This window comes from Rhynchophorus ferrugineus, unplaced genomic scaffold (genome assembly GCF_030347505.1).
Source record: "Rhynchophorus ferrugineus isolate W39M unplaced genomic scaffold, kcgeb_rfMv2 rfM11, whole genome shotgun sequence".
In the NCBI taxonomy this organism is placed as follows: domain Eukaryota; kingdom Metazoa; phylum Arthropoda; class Insecta; order Coleoptera; family Curculionidae; genus Rhynchophorus; species Rhynchophorus ferrugineus.
In genome coordinates this window covers 17,578,148-17,589,003 of record NW_027472590.1, presented here as the reverse complement: position 1 = coordinate 17,589,003, position 10,856 = coordinate 17,578,148, and the positions used below count along the sequence as shown (strand labels likewise).

The window sequence follows — 10,856 nt, the reverse complement described above, 5'->3', positions numbered from 1 at the left end:
TGTGTGAACATTTTTTTGTTTTTTATTTTGTTGTATTAAATATCCTTATAATCGATTTTCTTTCCAAAGAGGTGTGGGAAAAATGTAAGAAGCCGTAACACATAAATTATTTCAATACAAAAAATATGAAAAGATATATAATAATTCCGGCTATGGTTGAATAGCCGGTATGACCTTCAACGTTACATACACAAAATTTAAGTATAATAATTTATCCAAAAATTGCTTGCCACTTGTCACATTTTAATAATTTTTATGTGCTTATATATGTTTGAATGGAAGAAATATATGTATCTCTCTTGTATTTTATTTTAATATAGTATATAAAAAAATAAGGAATAATAATAGTAGTACATGAAATAAAACAATTTTAATTCAATAGAACATTATAGAAGTTTATTGAACATTAAGATTTTTTAAATCATCTCCTGCATAATATACATACTTGCAAGTAATAATACTATTATAAAAAGCGAAAAATATAACACAATAGTTTAACAATGTAGCATGATTATACTTCAAACATTCACTTCTCTTCAGTTTTCTTGTCGGGCTTGCAGCCACAATCTAGGCCTAAAATAAAATATTATAATTAACAGTGTAATTTGACTTGACCTAGTAATGTAAATCTTAAGAAATTCCTTATTTACGTTCATTGATCCAATATTTACTATGAATGAATCAATAGTCTATGTGTGTATTGTACACTAGCATTGTTTTACGGTTTATTAATATGATGAAACCATCAGTAAGTATAATACAGATTATAAAAATTGTTATTGGTAATTTTTGATGGTAGCAAGAATAAATAACTGTGGTAATTTATGCTTATTAACTATTTTATAATGTTATAGTATAGGAGAATATATTATTTCTAATACGGCAGTTTAATATGTATTTTTATATACAGCAATATTCTAATTTTGTTAAAAATAATTATATATATATATATATATATATATATATATATATATATATATATATATATATATATATATATAATATGTCTGACAGCACGTTATCGTCTAACACATATTATAGAAAATGGTTTTTAATGAATACCAATAGTAATGATACAGTCATCAATCACATAGTCATACACCGTAATATAACTTCTGCTTTTAAGGATTCAATCTAACACATTATTCTGGTAATATATGTTTACTAATTTTTTATAATAAAATTGAAAGATATAAATATTTATTATTTCTAATAAGCCATTTTAACGTATATTTTCATATCAACCAATGCGTACTTTTAGGAAACATTAACTTTTAAATATTTGACTTGATATTGATAATATTATTGTTAGTTTTAGAGATATATATGTAATATAATTTCTGTTTTTTTAGAATAAATTATTCTAGTAATTTATTTATATTATATGTTTATTTTATAATATTATTGAGTAATACTTGAAAGTACTTTAATAATTAGAAATTAGTCCAGATAAACCCTCGTTGGTAAAAAGGAGACTTTTATTTATTTAAAAAAATAATTAGAAATTAACTTAATAGTTACTTATACCTACCACAACTTGGGTCGCATTTACAGTCTGGTCCACATTTGCATTCTGGATCACAACCTTTTCCGCTCTTGCAGCTAGCTGTAAATACAGTAATTTTAAAATGGTCAACATTATAATTATATAAGGAAAAATAAGATTTTAATTAATAACTCAAATATATTGCCAGCTTATTTTTGACATAATTTATTTTATTATCAGACATGAAAATATAAATGTTAGTAATTGTGATACATTGAATGTGTATATTTAAAATTCTAATAGCTACTATATTATAATAATATGTATAATATAACTACAATAATAAAAAATAAAAATTAATGGACACACACTTAATATATAAAACCAAATAGCATCCGAATTAGCGAGTGTGTGTGATACAAGTGTAATTGATTACTTATATATAATTGGAGTACATTTTTGAATCAGTATATTTTATTATTAAACATTAAAAAATAATAAAGAAATATAAAATATTCTAACGTTTAATATAAGAAATAAATGATATGTTGTTAAAATTTATGAAATTTGATACTACATTATATTTACATTGAATGTTTAAAATTCATTTAGCCAGTATAATATACTAAAAATACAAACAATTAGAATAATAAAAGACGGTTAGCAGTTAATTGAAACACAGTTAATAGATAAAACCAAACTAAAGCAAATAGCCGCCTCGCTAGTAACTTGATTGGAAACAACAATTTCATGATACTTTTTTTTTACGCCAACTCTGAGGTCAATCACGTCAAAAACATGAAAAAACTGTATCGATTTTAATACTCGATTAATTAACAGATTAAGTAACTTCTTGTACGATCTATTCAAGCAACAATTCGTTCAATCAATCAAATATCGTAAGGACAATACATGCAGAGTCAAACTAATTAAATCTGAAGTGTATTAAAATGTAAACTTACTTTTGCAAGAATCACATGGAGAAGGCATTTTTCGGTTTCAGATGATTTTATTTATCTAATCGGCCAACGACTAACCCGTCTTTGATTTATAGTGAATCGTCTGGTAAGAATTAGGTCTGCGTACACGATTTAAATCATCGATCCATGAACAGCCGGAAAAAGAGGGAGTAACAACCTTACACAGGGGCGTACTTCGAACCGGTATATGACAAAGCGCGAAGTTAGAACGACCGTTTTTCGTTTATTACTTTTAAGTAATATTTGAAATAATTTTAATGCAATATATTCAATATATATTAATATTCATTATAACGGTTAATTAATAAATATTTTATATAAGCTACGTTATTTAGTTATTTGTAAATTTAATCATTTATATAAAGAATTATATTAGATTTATTTTGTGGAAATGCGAAGTTCCAAACCAAGCAACTACTAAATTCTTTAATTTAGATATGTGTCCATATAACATAACATTATTCCATTTAGTATCATTGACTTATTCAGTGAGTACAAACGCTAGACATGGAAAGTTGAAAGTTGCATTTTCGACCTTGATTACTATTGTTAAAGGTCATCAAAAACTATGAGAAACTTATGGTGATGCTGTTCCATCAAAACTCAATTGCCGGTTTCGGTTTCAATGATTTAAATGTTCCAGAATTCCATGATGCGATAGAAAAAGTTCGAATACGAATTAACCATGCAATTAACGATTACCATACGAATTAACTCAAGATGCTATTTCGAATTGTTTCAATATAGCGATTTCATTGCTTGTCAGGCAAAAACAAAATATTTCGATAAAGTATCGTACCGTAACCGATGAAAGTGGATAAACAGTGACAATTTTAAGCCCAAAAGGCCATTTAAAAATCATTAGTCCAGAGTCACCTATGTCGACACCGAAGCAGAATATTCATGGACATACGTTTTGCTAAAACGTGTGAAGGATACAATGTTGTAACTCGATTGGAAAGTCCTGCGGTGCACAGAATACTCACAAGACATAACGCTTTCTGGTTACGACTTGTTCAGATCCATGCTTGGCGGGCAGAGTTTGAAAATTCCGGAAAAATTGTTTGTCGATTAGATCGCTATCAAACCAGCATAATACAATAGTAATAAATGCTATTTTAAAGGGAATAAATGATCAGAGTATATGCAAGCACTTATAAGAACAGAAAACCACTGAGCGAAGATAAAATATTATCGGAAATGTTTTAAAAATAATATTATTATTAATATATAAAAAGCATGGGATATAGGACGAACTCAATGGCCCGATATATAATAAAGAAGACACTAGAGACTGTAATAATTATTGAGGAATGATTTTAGCATGCACTGGTATGAAAATTAATGAATAAATAATCGCAGTCATAAATAAAGCAGCAATAACGGTGTAACAAAACGGAATAAATATAAAAGATAAATAATAGAGAAAGAACGATAGCAAAAAACAAATATAACTAGCATTCATACAGTTTGAAAAGGCTTCTTACCGAAACACGACCTGAAATATTATGAGAGAATATGTTGGAATAGAGGTGTATGTGATAAAATGAAAATTATTCCGAAAATATATAGGACAAACATAAATGAATGGTGTCTGACTATTAGGCCAGACATGTTAAATACTTAAAATATTCGATTTTCCAAAACATCATGGAAATGAAACGTAAATTTTCCATCTTTCCAGTTAGAACAATTTCTTGAGGTTGAGCAGTAATAATCTGAGTTTATCGTTTACCAGTTTGGAAGTAATTTACAAATAAAATTCCTTGTATATATACCTATATATCTCTAAAAAACTGACGCTAAATTTTTCTTGCTCGGTTTCACAATGTGAACTCACTCTGCAGTTGAAGAACTGGTTTTACATCCCTAATTACCCTCTTGAATTGATTTAAAATCATGGTGGTAGACTTCACATACATGGTGATAAACAGAATCAATAAAATTCTTCTAATCTTTTTGAAATCACATTCTAGTTTAGTTACGCTTGAACTACATAGTCATACATTTTTCGTATAACATCTTTATTAGATACTCTTAGTACAATCTTAATTTACAATTAATTTATTACTACTTTTCCTATGTACTTGGATTAATTAACAAGCAAGACGAGTGCGAGAAAATACATCAGTATGTATTCCTCAATTATAAAATTATAATTATTTATTAATTATTAACTTATAGCTATAGTTTACACTAAATGTATACACTTTATATAAGTTCGTATGGTTTTGTTCGTTTTAATCTCCTGACATCCTGCGCGCTGTCCAGCTGTTGTATTGTTTCCACATTAGTATGATTTAGTAATCTTCTTTCGTGTTTCAAGGCGAAATCTTGGATAACTTCGCAAATCCGTTTGATTTCCAGGTCATCGTGCAGTTCTTCATTAGTTACATAGCGATAGGCATTGGTAATCAATCGAAGAACTTTGTTTTGTCAGCGTTGTATGACTAGTTGATTTGAATTTTTAGTGCAACCCCATATTTGCACCCCATAGGTCCAAATTGGCTTTATAATTATATTATAGATCAACCTCTTTGATTTTAGATCAAGTTGAGAGTATCTTCTGACTAACCAGTATACTTGTTTTATTTTGGTTCTAATGCGTTTTGCTTTTTGTCTAACGTGATGATTCATAGTCATACATGAGGAATGTTGGTTATTCTTTTCGGATGATTGATGGTTTAAAGATGATACATTAATATAGCGTCGAATTTTTAGTTCTTTTATTGACAAATACGTTCGTGTTGAACAGAGTTACATAATTAATTTCGGCGGCCTGTATTTCGGAAACTATATGGGATGAATTGAAGTGGTTGACATATTAGCGGGTCTTATATTATCTAGAGAAAGTCCTTTGGTTAATTCTTCTCTTAATGTGTCGATTTTAGTATTTGTGAAGCACAGTCGCAGAATGAATTTGTTTGACTTATATTACGGAAACAATACAAAATAAATTGAAATGTATTTCAGATTACCGTAATGAAAAAGTGCTAGCAAGTATTTTGGAAAATCGTGGACATATTGAAATATTGGTTATCTAAATAAATAATAATAAATGACAACATAAATGCCAAAAGATAGTGTTCTGTTGGTACAACAGGCAAGGTCTGACAAAAAGTCTTGCTTAAGTATTAATAATTTAATTTAATTTAATATATGATTCAAATTCATTAGGACGTGATAAAGGAAGTTAACTTTAATGTTTGTCATTACCGGTGGCAATATTGTATTTTTTACGCTGAAGAAATACCATTAAGTAATTCAAGAATATGATGGCTGTAATAACTTTAAGAAACACCAAATTCTAAATTAGTAAATTCAAAGTATATTAGCGATGTTTATAAATTAGACATTTGCATATAACGAACAAATTGGTAACAATTGTGTAGATTTTGATTCAAATCATATTATAAAAGATAAGCGTTATGTGATAAGTAATTTCTCAAATGATTCATTCCCAAGGGGTCCTTCTAGTTTTTAATTCTATATATTTTAGAACATTGATAATTACAGAATTTTGATTCATTTTTTGTTGTTTTGCGTAGTGTCGAAAAATCAAAGAATTAATCAAGCCGAAACCAAGACAAAAATGGAAAGGCAGGCCATAAAACAAAGAGAAATTCAAATAAAATTAACTGCGGTTGTAAAATGGGTTAAATTTTATATAAATTATTTTAACTATGTACATACCCTAAAAAGCCCAGAGCTAACAAGTTTGAAATCAATGGGATAGCGATCTACTATCATCCGTTCTTTATCTACTGAAATCTAGCCTATTGAAAAATATTCAGGATTTTTTTCTGTGAAAGTAACCGAAGAAGCGTAGAACGAATTGCTTTTTTGACCAGAAAATTTCCTACTTTTATTTTAGTTCAAAATAATAGGTCGGGTTAAAAAATATGTAATAAATATATTTTCTTGTAGAAATATTTATTTTATGAAAGTATATAATGATTTTTCTATTCATTACATGTGATTTTTCCATGCATTATAACATAGACCGTGAATAACACATTTATTAATTAATAATAAGAATGATGAATTGGTAAAAATTTTAAAAGTGATATCACACAAAGCGAACTGTTTAGATCGTTTAGGACACTGACAAAGTAACAAATATAATTAGCAATCAATCGTTACTTTGGTAAATAATTTACTTCTTTAATATTGTTAAGTATAAAGTATGTAATGGACTTGGAGATGTTACCTGATGATTTACAAATGCGTTTTTAGTGCAGCATAAAATTATAGATCCATTATGCATTCTTAATGTTAAGTTTTTTAAATTTTAAACATGACAATCTCAGAAACGTCATATCTTGAGATGCATGATAGCATCATGTCATCATGCAGGACATGAACAGATGCATTGAATTAGCGTGCCCAATATACACCATAAGACTTTCTAGTTCTTTACTGGATCTGATTTTACCACTTTAGACTGACAAATGAAACGAAGTGCGTGACAAATAGAGAAGCTGCTTAGAAAATGACTTCTTGTCTTTTCATTTCAATTAATACCTTCTTGGTCTACCTCCAAATCGATAAAGCAATACACTCACAATAGTATGTAAAAACTCCTGATAAAAACCCAGTTTATACAAAAATCATTTCGTATTAAGATAAGCTCGCACATCTCATTAATTAGTGATTCGACAATTAGTGAATTAAAGTACTAGTATATTTTATTCATCGGACTTCCTTCATTCCCTCCATCTTCCTGCTTTTAGTGCAAAATAATTTTCATCGAACTAACTATAATAGAATGTTTTAACATGATGGGTTATAGATCATGCCATTACTTCAGATCTGCCGAGAAAAGAGCACATTGATGTCCTATTTTATGCTGATGACACTGCTTTCTTCATGGGCGCCAGGTTCAAAGTTACAATTCATGAACGTTTACAGAAGCAGCTCGATCATATGGTCAAGTGGTTAACTCTGGAGATTGAAAATCAACCCCCTGAAACCCCAGGATATCAATTTCCATAAGACGCATTACGCATTGCGCTTACCGCAACTTAAGATCGACCGACATCGCACCGCATTACATGGCTAGATAACGTCACGTGCCTAGATCTCCGCTTCGACCAACGGTTCGTTTAGCATTCACAAATCCAGAATAGCTTTCTGGATTTCTTCCAGGAAGGTTCGAGGATAGCAAACCTGCTATCTTCTTTGATCTGCCCTTCTAGCTGACTTCCCATTTTCATCAAATGCTTATTTTTCAAAATGTTAATTCGGTCCACACTCCTCTATGGATCTAATGTTTACTTCAAGTTTGTTACACCCAAGCAGGTGAAACGGCTTCAAGTTTTCCAAAATAAGCTCCTCAGGAGAATGTTAAACGCTCCATGGTTTGTCAGAAATAATCAAATTCATAGGGAAACTGACTCTCTAGAAATCAAGTACTTCATATCTCAATCATTCCACAAACAGCAACTCAGTTCAAGTTCTTCTGAGAACGCGCTTGTTCGCGAGCTGGTCGACATGCTGGGAGCTTAGCACCGCGTCACCACCTTCTTTTACAGGCTGAAACGACCTCATCCGTCGCTGCAGTCATAACTTTTGCACCCACACGGTAGTATCCAGTCGTGTGTTAACTCAAGTTCGCGATTCAATAAAATTGCCGGATGTTCGTGCGATCCACAGGAATCAACTGTGAGGCGGTTTCGGTTTAGTGTATTGGTAATCCCAGTGGCAGTCCTACAAAACCTGATCCAACTTGTCACTCCAGGGCAAGTCTCCGCGACCAGGTATGCGTCATGCATTTCACCGCCTGGTTTTAGGCCAGAACAAAAAAAATTGTAGAACATGCGTATTTAAGTTGTAAAAACATTATAGTTAAAAATAAAGTAATTTTTACAAATTAATTTATTAATTTCCGGGAATTTAGGGAATATCCTGGTGTAATAGATTAAATGCTATAGATTATAATATAAATAAAATGCGGAAATATTATATTGCACAAGGATGCCACTGTATCAGCTCCACAATAACAAAATATCTGTCATTATAATCACGCTTGAGTTAGTACGAAAATTAATCTCAAGTGAATAATACCTCAGACATGCACTGAAAAAATCATTGCACAAGTAGTATTTCGACGACAACAAACATAAATAGTGTATTATTTCTCTATTGTGGCTAATAAAACTATATATAATTTTTAGAAAACTTTTCCTTAATAAACGTTTATTAAAATATCGACTATAATAATAAATATCCTAGTTTCACTGGATTTGCTTCTGTGTTTTTGTAATCAATAAATATAGTGTACGAAATAATGTCCTCCGTTTTAAAATTGTAATTAAATTCGGCAATAAATGTGACATATTTTTGTTTAAGTTATTCAATAATAACATAAATATACCCGGTTTTGGACCTGAGGGCAACCAAACCTAAGCTGTTTAGAAGGTAAACTGGGAGAGTGAAATCAACAGCTTGTTTTTTAAATTGATTCTAGTTTTCTAAACAGTCAATCAATTTATTATTTTATTATTTTTGGTCATTAATGGCCATTTATTGAACTAAAAGGTATCAATCAGAAATGAACAGAGGTTGAACCGAGTATATTGAACCTTTTAGAGTCTGTCCAAATATGCAGTGAGCTTATCATCAAGATGTTTAATGTATTGTCTGCCGCAGTTTGTAAATTTATTTTAGAATCCGACAATATTTTGATTCTCATTTTATTCTAGTTAAAACACATACAATGCTGCCTTATAAGTTCCATCAAGTAAATTAATCAACCTGAAAAGTTGTTCGATGTTAATTTCTTCAAAATATTAATTATAACAACTACAGGTTATAAACCGACAAACGTTGTTTTAACACTTGATCTTTAACTCTGATTGAAAATGCCGAAGCCAGACAGAACAGATTTGGCCTCTAATTAGTTAGTTTGGACAGGAGCGAGATAATGGAGGTCTCCTCTTAACAGTAAAATTCATTAGAAAGGTAGAAACTTTGTTAAAAATTTGTTAAATATTAAGCTGCAACGTTTTTTATTGAAAGTATTTTTAGCGTGTTTAGGCTGTGTTTGTACGGTCATTAAAATATTACAAAAAATTAAATATATAATCTTCATCATTCATCGGACTCATCGAAGAGAAACCTGTCTCATACAAAGCGGGTGACGAATCAAGATCAGTTTGATGGTAGTTCTACCAAAGATCATATATATTAAATGTATAAAAATGGTTAATAGTTTTTTCAATATTAACACAATTTAATGCAATTATAACAGGAGAAACAGTCTGGAAAGTATACGTAGATAGCTTAGGTCTAATATGATATTTAAAATGCTTTCGTATACTGTTAGGTAATATAGGATTTAAATAGCGTAAAAATAACCCACGAAGATAAGAATAGCTCTCTCCATGGGCACACAAAATGGAAAGTATACATTTTCACCAAGTGACCTCTTGTACAGCTTTGTTCTGCACGCGTTATAAGACAATTTCGATATCTATTAGTAGTCAGAGTTTACTTCAGCAAACTAAAGTACTACAAATACGCATTTCTGAGTCATCACTGAGCCAGTGATCAACTAGCACATTCAATTTGATATTTCAGTGGAGAAAGAGCAGTACTCCAATGTACCGATTAGAGAGAGATGCCACATTGATTTAAGTTATATTTCAATCAATGTGACTTAACCAATTTCGAAATTTCTTAAAGCAACATACCCGTTAGAGACCCAACGATGGGCTAACCATAAAGCCAAATGTGGAGAATCATTGTTAAACACAGATAGAGTTTCTACTTATAATTGAAACAATAAGTCCATCATTATGGCAAATGTGTATAATTGATTTTAAATACATAACATATCTTTATTTACAGATCCTTTTGCATTACTAATTGGAAATATATAAAAAAAATAAATATATAAAAAAAGTTTCGGAGATATTTTAATCAATTAGTGAATGAATCAATATCCAAATTATGTATAAGACTTAAAATAAGAACACACCTTAGTAATATTTTATAGGAATAATTAAGTGTTTGTTTTGGTGAATTAAAGATGTCAATGTAATTGAAAACTTCCCATTAACAAAAATATACTGAAGTTTGAATTCAGTGTATATGATATTACTAAATTTTATGAATATGATAGTGGTTGAATTATTTTGTCCTGTCTATTGCAACTCATTAAAATTTGCTGCAAAGTCTCTCCTAAATTAACACATACATATTGAACAGGTAATATCTCATACTCTTCATTCATAGACCAGCTATACTCATAATCAATGTATTTAATGACTTCTAATAATTGGTAATAATACAAAATATTTATTGTTTTTTTTTACCTCTTAAAGGAGAAGCTTGTTAGAGGTTTAGTCTCGTCAAGTAAGCAATTGAAAACTCTTCAACATATACCA

The 10,856-nt window shown here is 29.8% G+C and overlaps 1 long non-coding RNA gene across 1 annotated transcript; it reads right to left on the bottom strand.

The window, feature by feature from the left end:
• Positions 1-379: 379 nt before the first annotated feature.
• On the bottom strand, positions 380-2,590 carry LOC143204550 (uncharacterized). The gene is made up of 3 exons (XR_013007629.1): positions 2,449-2,590; positions 1,532-1,606; positions 380-573 (listed from the first exon to the last, which is right to left on the bottom strand). It is a non-coding gene; the product is annotated as an uncharacterized LOC143204550 (long non-coding RNA).
• Positions 2,591-10,856: the final 8,266 nt, after the last annotated feature.